This window comes from Tachysurus fulvidraco, chromosome 1 (assembly GCF_022655615.1).
Source record: "Tachysurus fulvidraco isolate hzauxx_2018 chromosome 1, HZAU_PFXX_2.0, whole genome shotgun sequence".
NCBI lineage: Eukaryota > Metazoa > Chordata > Actinopteri > Siluriformes > Bagridae > Tachysurus > Tachysurus fulvidraco.
This window is the reverse complement of record NC_062518.1, coordinates 50,522,523-50,537,522: the sequence shown is the minus strand read 5'-3', so window position 1 is coordinate 50,537,522 and position 15,000 is coordinate 50,522,523. Positions and strand designations below refer to the sequence as shown.

Genomic DNA, 15,000 nt, shown 5'->3' with positions numbered 1-15,000 from the left:
CCCCCTTTCCCCTGCTGACCAATACGCTGCTGTTATTTGTCCTGTATTTGCATAAGGAACCTGATATATTAGGTGTAATATAAAAATATAATAAATATAATAAAACCTTATTACATTTAATTTAATGATGCTATGACATTCAGCAAACAAAATCTCTGCAGTAAGAATTTTCACGTTGATGCTCTGAACACAAATTAATTCATTAATAAATGAATCCTAAACCCTGTTTAATAGACGTGTGTAAGACTGTCAGAGGGACTAACTGAGTCCAGTGTGAGCAGTGACACTGAGATCACACTCACCTGTGATGAACATGAGGATGAGGAAAAGAAGGAGGTGGTGAGGAACACTGCAGCTGGTACACATCTTCACCTGAAGCACTGCACAGGTGAAAAAAGGTGAGGAAATAATCAGGTACCTAAACACAGTAACTTCAATGGAAGACCATAAGAAATAAGAACAACATGTAATGACAGAACCCTGACACACACAGACATACAAACACACACAGACACACACACAAACACACACACATATACATACAAACACACACACACACACACACACACACAGACAGACACACACACACACACAGACACACACACACACACACACACACACATGATAGGGCCCTGACACAGATGATCAGTTTGTACTGTAGGTTGTATCTCTCTAACACATTGTAACACAAGTGTCTAGTTCTGTTTTATATATTCCATCATACCTTAAATGTTGTGTAAGTCTCACACACTGGTGGTAGGTGGGCTGGAATTGTCAGTCTGCTGTAAAGAAAGCTGATTTTATCTCTGCTTTAACTTCCCATTACTCCTTTGCTTTCCTTGCTCTAACAGAGACCTGGATATCCCCACAGAACACTGCTACACCAGCTGCTTTATCCTCTGCCTATGCTTTCTCTCACTCACCACGAGAAACAGGCAGGGGTGGTGGTACTGGTTTATTGTTGTCATGGAGATGGTGCTTTACACCTCTACTCTTCTCTCATTTAACCATCTCTTCTTTTGAATTCCATGCCATTTCAGTTACCTCTCCTATCAAACTTATCATTGTTGTCTACCGCCCTCCTGATACCCTAGGGGACTTCCTGGAAGAAATGGACTCACTGCTCATTGCTTTCCCTTCCGATAGCTCCCCCCTGACAGTGCTTGGTGACTTCAACCTCCCCTCTGACAAGCTACATTCTTCTTCCCTCCTGTCTCTTCTCGACTCTTTCTCCCTCACACTCAACAGCTACATCCCCACACACAAAGGAGGCAATGTCCTGGACCTGGTTTTCACCCGTCCTTCTCCAGCTACAGACGTGACTGCTACCCCACTACACGTCTCTGATCATCACCTGGTATCCTTCACCGACACTCTACCTATCCTACCTAAAACTACCTCTCACCCCCTCACTCTTACCCGCCGCAACCTTCACTCTGTCTCCCCTTCATCTGTAGCTTCTGGCACTCTTTCTTCTCTTCCTGATACTGAGTCTTTTTCCTCACTACCCTTGGACTCAGCCACAGATACTTTCCTCTCATCTCTTTCCTCAACTATGGACTTCCTCTGCCCTATGTTCACTAAACCCAAGAAAACTTCTTCTTCTGCTCCTTGGCTTTCAGATGTGCTGCGCAACAATCAAAGGGAGCTAAGATCATCAGAGAGAAAGTGGAAGAAATCACAACTTGATGCAGATCTTGATTTTTACAGAACACTTCCTGTCAAGTTCTCCTCAGATGTGACTTCTGCCAAGACCTCCTTCTACAAGGAAAAGCTTGAAGCTTCCTCACATGACCCTCGGAAATTCCACAACATCATCTCTTCTCTGCTCAACCCCCCGGCTCCACCTTCTTCATCCTCCCTGACTGCAGAAGACTTTGCTTCTTTCTACCAGGAGAAGATTGAGGAAATCTGCCGGACCTTCACTTCAGCCCCGACTGCACTTACATCTCAGAGTATGCATTCCCCTACACCTTCGTTGTCACATTTCTCAACTGTGGCAGCAGAAGAGATTTTGCAACTCATCCAGTCCTGCAATCCTACCACCTGCCCATTGGCTCCACTCCCTACTACTATGCTCCAGACCATTTCACAAGACCTCTTGCCCTTCATTTCCACTATCATCAATAGATCCATTGCATCTGGTCAAGTACCAACTACTTTCAAGAGAGCAAGGTTTATTCCCATCCTAAAGAAACCTGCTCTGGATCCATCAGACATCAGTAACTACAAACTGGTATCACTTCTCTCATTTCTTTCAAAAATTCTTGAACGCATTATCTATAATCAACTGTCTGTCTATCTCTCACAGAACAACCTCCAAGATCCCAACCAGTCTTGCTTTAAATCAGCTCACTCTACAGAGACAGCCCTTTTGGATGTCTCTGAGAAGCTACATACTGCTAGATCAGCCAAACTGTCATCCGTCCTTATCCTCCTTGACCTTTCAGCAGCGTTTGATATGGTCAACCACAAGACTCTCTTATCCACCCTCAGGAGTTTTGGGATTTGTGGATCAGCTTGGGAATGGTTTGCCTCCTACCTGGAAGGACGCTCATATCAGGTAACCTGGAGGGGAGTGACATCTGCTCCATGCAGACTCTCCACTAGCGTCCCACAGGGCTCAGTACTTGGTCCTCTTCTTTTCTCCCTGTATACTCACTCTCTTGAGGAAGTTATTTCATCACGGGTTATTTTACCACTGCAATGCTGATGATACACAACTTATCTTCTCTTTCCCACCCTCAGATGCCACAGCTTCTGACCGGATCTCAGCATGTCTGGCAGAAATATCATCATGGATGACTGCTCATCAGTTAAAGCTCAATCCTAGCAAAACTGAACTGCTGTTCATCCCAGGTGATTCATCCCCAGGTCATGATCTTGCTATATCCTTGCACAACGATCTGATCTCCCCTTCAGCCACAGCTCGCAACCTTGGGGTAACCATGGACAATCAACTGTCCTTTTCCTCTCATGTTGCTAATGTGACTCGCTCATGTCGGTTTCTTCTCTACAACATTAGAAGGATTCGGCCATTTTTGTCCACCCAGACTGCTCAGGTACTTGTTCAGTATCTTGTCATTTCTAGACTGGATTATTATGGATTATTATTATTATTATGGTTGTGAGTTCGATTCCTGCGTCCACCAGGTTCCCATTGCTGGGCCCCTGAGCAAGGCCCTTAACCCTCAATTGCTCAGTTGTATAAAAAAATGAGATAAAAATGTAACTTGCTCTGGATACGGGCGTCTGCTAAATAATGTAAATGATGAAATGATGATTACTGCAATGCACTGCTGGCAGGTCTACCTATGAACGCAATCTGTCCTCTGCAAATGATCCAAAATGCAGCTGCCCGGCTTGTTTTCAACCTGCCAAAGTTCTCGCATACCACCCCGCTGCTGCAATCCCTCCACTGTCTTCTGGTAGCTGCATGCATCCGATTCAAAACACTGATGCTGGCCTACAAAGCCAAAAATGGACCAGCTCCCTCTTACCTCAAAGCCCTCATCATTCCTCGCACTGCACCCCGCAATCTCCGATCTACCAGCACTGCTCGTCTGGTTCCACCATCTCTCAGGGTAAGAGGCAAATATACTACAAGACTCTTCTCTGTTCTGGCACCAAGGTGGTGGAATGAACTTCCCCTAGAGGTCCGGACAGCTGAGTCACTGGCTATTTTCAAGCGGCGGTTGAAGACCTACTTATTCAGGAAACACTTCAACTAGCACTTCTTTCCTTATCTTTTGCATTAAAAAAAAAACCATTGAAACTTTTTCATTGTAACTTTGAACAAATGTTTTAAACTCATGGTATCTTATGTATGTAACCTAGTGAACCAGCATTAACGTATTCAATGTTAGAGATTTAAGCACTTATGTACATCGCTCTGGATAAGGGCGTCTGTCAAATGCTGTAAATGTAAACTGTTCACTCTTGCAACTATTTGATCATTAGCAGTTGGAATTTCCTCTCCAGCGTCGTGCTGAAGTCCACTATGAGCTCCTTTATTTTTCTGCCGTCGTTGAGAATAAGATTGTTTGTCTGGCACCATGTATTCTGACTCTTAATCTCCTGTAGGTAGGCCGTCTCATCATTGTTGGAGATGAGGCCCACCACAACAGTGATGTAATGGCTTCCTTTTAAGTTTAACCATTTCCTGTGGGAAAGTAAAGTTGACGCTACTCCATAGTTGAAGTGAGTATGATTTATTCGAAAATGATTCGATTTCTAATGAAAAGATACATCCAAGTCCACCTTGTGCATGTAGGTCAAAAAACTGTCTCCCTTCCCCCTTACCCTTGCCACATCACTTCCTGTCAAATATATCTACCTACAGGAAGTGCCAAGGTAGGTGCAACTCTTCCCGTTCACCACAGGGGGAGCACAAAACACCATAAGCAAGTAAACCTGAACATTGACATAGTAAGCCTTAAGTTTACAATATTAAATACATATTTGGCATTTTGGCTCCTACAAGTGACATCAGCAAACTTGATGATGTTTATGATGATGTCAGACACAAGTGTACAGCGGTGCTCCAGTGCTGAGGATGAGGAGAGCACCTGAACTGCTTGTGGTCTGTCTGACAGGAAGTTCGATATCCAGTGAACATGGGCTGAGGTCAAGTGTGTAAGGCAGTGAGGAGGTGATGAAGTCTCTGACTAGTCTTTCAACTAAGGGCAGACTGTGTCAGGTCTGTCCGCACGAGGCTTCCAATGTGCGCGAACGCAGACGCATGCAGTCCATCAACGACGGGTTTGAAGGTCTGCACTCGCACATCCCCATCCTGCCTTATGAGAAACATCTTTGCAAAGTAGACACGCTACGCCTCGCATCAGCTACATCAACTTCTTAGCTGAACTCGTGCAGTCCAAAGTGCCCATTCGGAACTCCAGTCACGAAGCTCTAAACCAGCCCAAAAAAGTCATCATCTGCTACAGAGGAACAAGAATTGTTCAAACATGACCACACTTAACATGCAGCTGTTATTATTAATATTAATTATTAGTATTATAGTACTAATTATTATTATTATTATTATTATTATTATTAATTGTTTTTATCTTTACAGGGTCTCCTTCTCCTGATGACCCAGATTACGGCCTGCCCCCTCTGGCCGGTCACTCTTTGTCCTGGACGGATGAGAAGCAGCTCCGGGAACAGATCATCATTCGCAGGGCGAAGGTCTGGACCCCGGAGGACCCCCGCAAAAAGTGCACTTCAAATCTGTGCTCACTAACATCGAGAACGAGCCTCCGTTTGAGCTGGCTGAGGAAATCCCGTTATTTACTCAGTGCACGGACTGTGTGGGATTCTCCACTGTGTTTATATTATTGTGTAAATATGTATTATTATTATTATTATTATTATTATTATTATTATTATTATTATTATTTCAGCTGTCCAGTCTGAAATTGGACTTAGAGCCTCTGGCAATCACTGTGTAGCTCATCGTTATTTAATTGTTGGTTAATTGAATTTTCTGATAATATATTTTTTATAATTTAACGTTGATTTCCACCAATGTCCAAAAAGACAGAACCTATTTTTCATAAAAATGAAATGTACCATGTCTCATATGGTCTATATTTATAATGATGATGATCCAATAAATTTTCCTGTTGATTCATACAAGCCTGCCTTTTTTTCTGTTTCATTCTAACCTGTCATCAGTAATAAATAATACATTATACGTTTGGACACTACACAAAATTAAAAATGGTTCTTCCTCATGTGTGTACAGTGTTGTTATCAACCACATCCTGTTTCATTAGGAAATGTAACTCTTCTGTGCTTATAAAGAATAATAATGACAACACAACTGGGATTTAAGAACAAAAACAGTTATTGAGATAAGTGAGTTATAAAATAATAATATGGACAAACACAACTGTGATTTCAATATAAAGAAAAAATAGCTTGTCTGTGTGGAAAAATAGACATTAGTGATTTACAAGAGATAACTTTTTATTTAAAGAAGAAATAGATGTTCGGTTTAGAAAAAAAGAAAATTGGGGTAACAAATTTATTAAAGCGTATATTAATTACTCATTAATAATGAGCGACAACTGGTTTTGTAAAGCATTTAATAAAGAATGTATTCATTGTTTATTAAGAAAGACAAAACAACTATGTTTTTGTGAAAGTGTTTAAGAAGATAACAAGCATTTTTCAATACCGAAACCACATTTTCAAAACTCTTCACACAGTCAGCATTACCAGCACCAATGTGTGCCAAACAGTGAGTCTCACCTACTAAACTCAGACCAACAAACACACAACAATTCTCATTCAGAAAACACAATTCATTCACAACACACTGACCTAAAAAACACTAACAACAGGAAGCTTTACATAATTGATGAATTTTTCTTTTTTAAAGCTTCAATGATTTTCCACATAAATCAGTTCTTCATATAAAAAACAGTAACACAATGTCACACCAAATTAACACACCAACACACCTAAAACACACAATTGGCATTTAATTATTAATTTCATGCTCAAAATTGTAAACTAAACCGCAAAACACATTGTAAACTAAACCGCAAAACTCATTTTCAAAATAAAATAATAAACTAACACAATAAACCATGTCAACAAAACACTGCAAACATGTTTCAAAAGAAAATAATTATTCAAAACACTAACACATGTTCTCTTCCAACAGGAACATTTAGTCAATCATAACACAATGACAAAAAACACTATCATCAGCTGAAATGACAGAAACTGCATTATTTTATGTGTCAGGTCTGTCATATGTGTCAGGTCTGTCCTTATATGTGTCAGGTCTGTCCTTATATGTGTCAGGTCTGTCCTTATATGTGTCAGGTCTGTCATTATATGTGTCAGGTCTGTCCTTCTATGTGTCAGGTCTGTCCTTATACTGTATGTGTCAGGTCTGTCCTTATATGTGTCAGGTCTGTCCTTATATGTGTCAGGTCTGTCCTTACATGTGTCAGGTCTGCCCTTATATGTGTCAGGTCTGTCTTTATATGTGTCAGTGTAACGGTTGTTGTCCGTTGTGTGACACACAACCGTCACGAACTTTAGATAGACGATATACACAAGATTCTGGTTGTCTGTTCTTTATTCTATTCTCCGCAGCAATGTGATCGTATCTGAGAAATACATCAAAATGTAAAACACTGGTTGAAAACACTGCAGACATAAACCACCGCAGCAGTGTCAGCCATTTTCTGCTGAACTACGGTAGGCGCACAAGGACAAAATAATAAATGTCTGCAATGTGTCAACCACTAGGGGTGCCAAAAACACCATTTGACCTAATTTATCCTCTAATTTCATGTAATTCAACACCATGAATATAATTAGTATTAAATGTTCTTTTTAACTCCGTTACATCAGGTCTGTCCTTATATGTGTCAGGTCTGTCTTTATATGTGTCAGGTCTGTCTTTATATGTGTCAGGTCTGTCCTTATATGTGTCAGGTCTGTCCTTACATGTGTCAGGTCTGTCTTTATATGTGTCAGGTCTGTCCTTATATGTTTCAGGACTGTCTTTATATGTGTCAGGTCTGTCCTTATATGTGTCCGGTCTGTCCTTATATGTGTCGGGTCTGTCCTTATATGTGTCGGGTCTGTTCTTATATGTGTCGGGTCTGTCCTTATATGTGTCTGGTCTGTCCTTATATGTGTCCGGTCTGTCCTTATATGTGTCGGGTCTGTCCTTATATGTGTCGGGTCTGCCCTTATATGTGTCAGGTCTGTCCTTATATGTGTCAGGTCTGTCATATGTGTCAGGTCTGTCATATGTGTCAGGTCTGTCCTTATATGTGTCGGGTCTGCCCTTATATGTGTCAGGTCTGTCCTTATATGTGTCAGGTCTGTCCTTATATGTGTCAGGTCTGTCCTTATATGTGTCGACTTTATTTGCAAAAGGACATTTTTACAACAAGATATACAAACAGAAAAAACACCGGAATTATAATTAAAAAAAACAAAGTAATCTTCTAATCTGCCCGGTCTTCTGCATTTGGCCACATTTGTGCTAACGGTGTTAAGAGTTTAATGTTAAATGTATTGAAAAAACTGTCATAGTTGTAACAGTCACTGCCTGTCACAGGGTTTAATGCAGTTTTTGTTAATAATTCATCCTGGCCACTAGGGGGACACATAGGGATATGTCCTGTAGGGGATAAAACAGGAAGTTGAAGAGTAAAAAAAAGAGAGATCCTGTTTGAAGTTTCGTCATGCTCGGTGAGGAGGGCCATCTTACCGGTGCTTTGAGAAGCTTGATTGTCTTCCTGCTCCAAGAGGATTATTTTGTTCATTTGTTATGACTATGACTATGTGTGATTGGTATGGACAGATGTAATGCTTGCTCGGCTGAAGAAACTCTATTTGGGACTCTGATCACGGACCTTAACCTCCAACGCCTTCTGGTCATCTACAGATAAGACTGTTTCTGTTTACTGGACTATCCTTTGATCTCACTTTTAATGGACTTAATGTCTGTTGGGTATAAATAGCTCATGGAAGCTTAAAAAGGTTGTATGGATGTATGTATATATTTGTGTGGCTTGACAAATTATGGGATGTGGGTATGTTAAATATGTTGAATACAAATGATGCAACAACAAAAGAAATGGTTCCCCCCTTGTAATTAATATAGCATGAACAGTGCAAAGTAGCTGAGACTGTTATAGATTGGCGCCCGAACAGGGACCTTCTTTTGTTGATTTGTTAAAGAAAGAGTCTATGGGTGTTTGTTTGTAAAAATGTCGACAACATTGCACGATGCAGGGGATGAACATGACCCTCCAGTTGATTTTTCTACTGGGCCTTTTACCACTAGAAGGGATCCAATTCCAATAAAAGATCTTATAAATACGTTCAGTGAGCTGTACCTTATCTCGGATGACGAAGAGGAACCTAATGTTTAGTCTGATATTAATCTTCTTCCTCCTCCTCCAGATGACATAGTCTTTGATAGCAGCTCTTTTGAGAAGCATGTTCAAGCCCTGACTTTGCGACTTACAACTTTAGAAGAGGATGTACAAGCTTGTCTACAAAAGTTAAGTCAATGCTGTTCCCAAACTGAGTTTAGTAGCCAGTGTAAGCTCCTGGAGGAGAAATTGATTTATAAGATTGAAAGAGAATGTCAAAGAGTTAGACAGGGTCTCGAATTAAGCATGCAAGACATGGGGAAGTCGATGGTAGATTGTCTGAAGAGGAGAGATGCCCAACTTGATGCTAAGTTTAAGAGTTATATTCTTAATGCATCCACTCCAGCTTCTCCTCCGTTACCTACACCTGTATGTCCTAGAAAGCCCTTGCTAAATTTGTTAGACAATATGAATGATGTATTTTATTGTCCACCTGTAAAAACTGAATTTCCCCAGTTTGATTCTGATGATCCTGTCTCCTTCATAGAACGATGTGAGGAGTATTTTGCAATTAGACCTCTATCAAATTCTGAAATCCTAGCCTCTCTTACCTCAGTATTAAAGGGGACAGCAAAAGATTTGTGGTTAGCCGAAAGAAGACATGTGCTTAATTGGGAGGAGTTTAAACAAGAATTTTTGCATGCTTTCCTCACAGATGATTATGAAGCCGAAGCAACCAAGCGTCTTTTGGAAAGGAAACAAGGACCCAGAGAATCCATTCGTGATTTTGCTTACCACTACCGAGCACTTTGTCTGAGATGGAAGAAAGACATGCAGGAGAAAGAGATTGTTCAAGCTATCCTGAGGAATTGTAATCCTAGACTTGCCAGCCTATTGAGAGGAACGGTGAAGGAAGTGAGTGAGTTGGTGAGAACTGGAACACAAATAGAGAGAGATTTTGAAGAATCCAAACGATATTGGAGTCAGGTAAATGCAGAAACACAGAAAAGGAAGTCTCCGTCTGAACGAGATTATCATCCAAAGTCAAATCAGTCCTCAACTCGTATGTTACAATCTTTGAACAAGGAGTCCAAATTAAAGATTCTGACCTTACCTGTGTTGATCAGAGGGAGATACTTTCAAGCTATGGTTGATACTGGAAGTTCTCTTACTCTGATACAAGAGTCATGCTGGAAACAGTTGGGACGAGGTGAACCATTACAATCAAGCTGTGGTCAAACTTTCAAGCAAGCCAATGGTGTGGTATTACCTGCTATGGGTGTATGGAGTAGTGAATGTGATCTACATGGAAGAAGATATGCACTTGAACTGTTCGTAATGAAAGATGATGATCTCACCATACCCATTGTGCTAGGATTGGATTTTCTAGTAGTGACTGGAATTAGTTTGCATATTGGCAATGCTTTGTATACCTTGCCTGCTACCACTAATCAGCAAGAAGAAACTTTTTCGTTCTTAACCCCTTCTGTTTCAGATGCACTGCTGTCACTTTTTATTGCTCTGCCCATTTCAGAGGAAACGTCAGAAACCCATCAATGTATTCAACAGCTGGTTGCAAACTCGGATACATCTTCCATCTTTAGGTCACAACTTCGACTGCTACTTCAAGAGTGGCCAAGAGTATGTACAAATGAAATCGGCCACACTAGTGTGGTTAGGCATCGTATTATCACCACCAATGAGGTTCCTGTTCGCAAGAAAGCTTACCGTGTATCACAGCAAAAACAAGCCTTTATTGACCATGAAATCAGGGTCATGTTGGATAAGATGATCATCCAACCTTCATTTTCTTCTTGGGCTGCTCCGGTAGTAATAGTGCCTAAGAAGGGGGGTGGACAAAGGTTTTGTATTGATTTCAGAGGTCTGAATGCAAAGACGTATCTGGACGTGTACCCTATGCCTCAGGTCCATGATATCCTTGAGTCAGTGCATGGAGCCGCAGTTTTCAGTACCCTTGATCTTAAAAGTGGATATTGGCAAGTTGAGATGGATCCTGAAAGCGTTCATAAAACTGCTTTTGTGACACAGTCAGGGCTATATGAATTTTTACGGTTACCTTTTGGCCTTAAGAACTCAGCAGCCTCATTTCAACGTCTTATGGAGTTTGTGCTAAAAGATCAAAAAGGAAAATGTTGTTTTGTGTACATTGATGATATTGTGGTGTATTCAAAGTCTGAGGAAGAACATCTTAAACACCTCAGAGCAGTGTTGCAGTGTCTACATAATGCTGGCTTAACTTTAAATCTTCAAAAGTGTAACTTGATTCAGAAATCATTGAAGTTTCTCGGACATGTGATTTCGGCCGAAGGAATACGGACAGATCAAGACAAAGTAAATGCTGTTACCAACTTCCCCGTGCTCAAGTCGCTCAAAGACATACAACGATTTTTAGGTATGGCAGGCTGGTATCAGAGATTTATTCCAAGGTTTTCTGAGAAAGCTGCTTCCTTACATGCCTTGAAAAGAAAAGGAGCTACTTGGATGTGGACAGAAGAATGTCAGAATTCTTTTGATTTGATTAAGCGTGAGTTGATTAGTGCACCAATTCTTATTGCTCCTGATCTTAATGCAGCGTTTAAAGTCCAAACTGATGCAAGTGACCTTGGACTAGGAGCTGTCTTAACCCAAGAAATAGCAGGAGTGGAACATGTAGTGGCCTATGCTTCAGGTCTTTTAAAAGGTGCTGAAAAGTCATACTCAGTTTCGGAAAAGGAATGCTGTGCTGTAGTATGGGCGGTAGAAAGATGGAGACCTTACCTGGAAGGGAGACCATTTGAAGTGATCACTGATCATGCCGCTCTTGCCTGGGTCTTTAACCATCCAAAACCCTCTTCTCGACTGATACGGTGGGGTATTCGTCTCCAAGAGTTTGAATTTACAGTTTCATATAGAAAAGGTCAATGTAATATTGTTCCAGACACACTTTCTCGTAGTTTCCCTGAATCTTCTGCACTCAACCTGCTCGCGATGGCAAAATCCAAGGATGCGTCAACTTCTTTCTCAACCTTTCCCATAGAATGGTCAGACATTGCCAAGGCTCAACAAAAGGATGCAGAAATCCAGGAAATCATTGGTGAAGTGCAATCAAGTTCTGAAACAGCCCGAAATCGTATTCACTATGTTATGAAGAATGGTTTTCTCTTCAGAAACATAAATCAAGGAAAGAAAGGAGAAAAATTGCAACTTGTGGTGCCAACCTCTTTGAGAGATGACTTTCTGAAATATGCTCATGACAACCCATTAAGTGGACACCTCGGCAGACTTAAGACATTGTTGAGACTGGTGGATATATGCTATTGGCCAACAATATGCTCGGATGTATGGAAGCATTGTAAGGAATGCCAGGTATGCCAAAAGTATAAACCAACAGTTTCGAAGTTGGCTGGCTATATGCAATCGACCCCGGTAGTGGAACCTGGGCACATGCTGGGAATCGATCTAATGGGACCATTCCCTAAAAGTCCTAAACAGAATGAACATCTTTTGGTGATTGTGGATTACTGCTCAAAATGGGTTGAGTTGTTCCCGCTGCGAGTAGCCAAAGCTCCTCAAATTTCACGCATTCTTGTTGAAGAAATTTTTACCAGATGGGGCACTCCGATGTATTTGGTATCCGACAGAGGACCACAATTCACCTCTCGACTCATTGGTCTAATTTGTAAACGATGGAATGTCATACAGAAACTCACCACAGCGGCTCATCCGCAAACCAATCTAACCGAGCGGATAAATCGAACACTTAAAACCATGATTGCCTCTTATGTGCAGGACCATCATCGCCATTGGGACCGGTGGCTAGCAGAATTCCGGTTTGCTATTAATACAGCATGGCAGGAAAGTACGGGGTTCACACCAGCCGAAGTTATGTTGGGTCGCAAGTTGAAAGGACCCCTAGAAAGGGCTATCTTAAGACCATCTGATCCCAGCAGTCCAGCCTATCATGTTCTGGAAAAGTCAGAGGAACTGATTCAGGCTGTGAGAAGGAATGTGGACCACGCCCAGAATAAACAACGCAAGTACTATAATCTACGTAGGAGACAAGTGCACTTACAAATTGGAGATTTAGTATGGGTTCGTGCGCATCCCCTGTCACGTGCTGATGAAGGTTTTGTGGCAAAACTGGCCGCAAAATGGAAAGGTCCTGCCAAAGTAGTTAAACGTTTGGGTCCTGTTAATTACTCTGTGTCTTTTATTGATCAACCTGAACATGTAGATTCTTTTCATGTACAGAATTTAAAACCTTATTTTGGCAAAGTATAAAAGTCCCAAAATGAGGAGACGGATATGTAACAGTCACTGCCTGTCACAGGGTTTAATGCAGTTTTTGTTAATAATTCATCCTGGCCACTAGGGGGACACATAGGGATATGTCCTGTAGGGGATAAAACAGGAAGTTGAAGAGTAAAAAAAAGAGAGATCCTGTTTGAAGTTTCGTCATGCTCGGTGAGGAGGGCCATCTTACCGGTGCTTTGAGAAGCTTGATTGTCTTCCTGCTCCAAGAGGATTATTTTGTTCATTTGTTATGACTATGACTATGTGTGATTGGTATGGACAGATGTAATGCTTGCTCGGCTGAAGAAACTCTATTTGGGACTCTGATCACGGACCTTAACCTCCAACGCCTTCTGGTCATCTACAGATAAGACTGTTTCTGTTTACTGGACTATCCTTTGATCTCACTTTTAATGGACTTAATGTCTGTTGGGTATAAATAGCTCATGGAAGCTTAAAAAGGTTGTATGGATGTATGTATATATTTGTGTGGCTTGACAAATTATGGGATGTGGGTATGTTAAATATGTTGAATACAAATGATGCAACAACAAAAGAAATGGTTCCCCCCTTGTAATTAATATAGCATGAACAGTGCAAAGTAGCTGAGACTGTATAACCAAAAGGTGAAAAAAGAGAGAAAAAACTCCAGGGCTGCAATGATAATAAAAAAAGAATAAATAAAATACATTCTACACATTACTGTAAATGTGTAGTTGCTCATTATAGTACATTACAGTGATGGTTCTAGTCTGCTCTCTCTCTTGCATTTGGCCACAAGTTCTCGTCAACATCACCTTCCACCTCCAGGCAGATAAAATCTCCTCTATGGGGTTTAAGAAAGGGGAGCATGGAGGCAGCTTAGAGATATAGTGAAAAACTTGCAGGACAACGATTGTCTTTGTTTTATGTTCAAGAAATGTAGAAAACTTTACAGACAAAATCAGATGTAAGGAAACAAGTTTGAGTATCATGAGTTTTTATTTTTTAAGACTGGAATAATGTAGAAAGGGACAAAGTGTATGGGTTCTAAATACAGAAAGTTTAAAGAAAAACAACTATGATTTTAAGATATTATTTAAGAAATTATAGAAAAAGAAAAAGGAAAGGAAATGAATGAGGAAGATAATGTTACATTTTTAATTAAATATTTTTATTTAAATATCGGAAAGAAAGAAAGAACGAAAGAACAAAAGAAAAAAGAACAAGTAAAAGTACATTTTAAAAAATATAGAGAATGAATTGTTCAAAGAGAACAGAAATATAAAAAAGGGAGGAGAAAGAACGAGGGGACAAAATGAAGAAATAAAGCAAAATAAATGGTGGAAAGAGGAAAAAGAAGTTATATTATATAAAAACAAGATGCAACCAAGATAAAAAAAAAATGTCATGAGGAAATTAAGAAAGAAGAAATTGAAATATAGAAAAATAGATCAACTACAAAAAAAGATTCCTTTAATGTTTAAAGGGATTTTAATAAAGATTTTAAGTGTTTGGTGAAAAGGGTTTGAAAAGAAGAGACTTTTAAAGGAAAATAAATAAATCAAGATCACAACTGTGAGTCAATCATCTGTGGAGAAACTAATCTGAGATCCAATTAAAGAGGTAAAAATAATGTGTAAACATCTGTAACACATGGATGTGTATTTGTGTAATCAGTGTGATGATGTGATGATATCTCTGTGTTGTGTGTAGATGCTGAAGGATTTGACTTTGGATTGTAAAAGATGTTAAAGTGTGAAGTTGTAGCTGAGAGGATAAAAGGATGTGATCAGTCACAGTTATTGTTATGGATCTTCTACATCTGAATATGAATGATTCAGCTCCAACACTGCTGGAAATGTGGGAC

General features: G+C 40.3%; 1 pseudogene; it reads left to right on the top strand.

Annotated features, from left to right (window-relative positions):
- LOC113635100 overlaps positions 1 to 5,624 on the top strand; it is a 16,732-nt pseudogene extending 11,108 nt beyond the window's left edge.
- Positions 5,625 to 15,000: the final 9,376 nt, after the last annotated feature.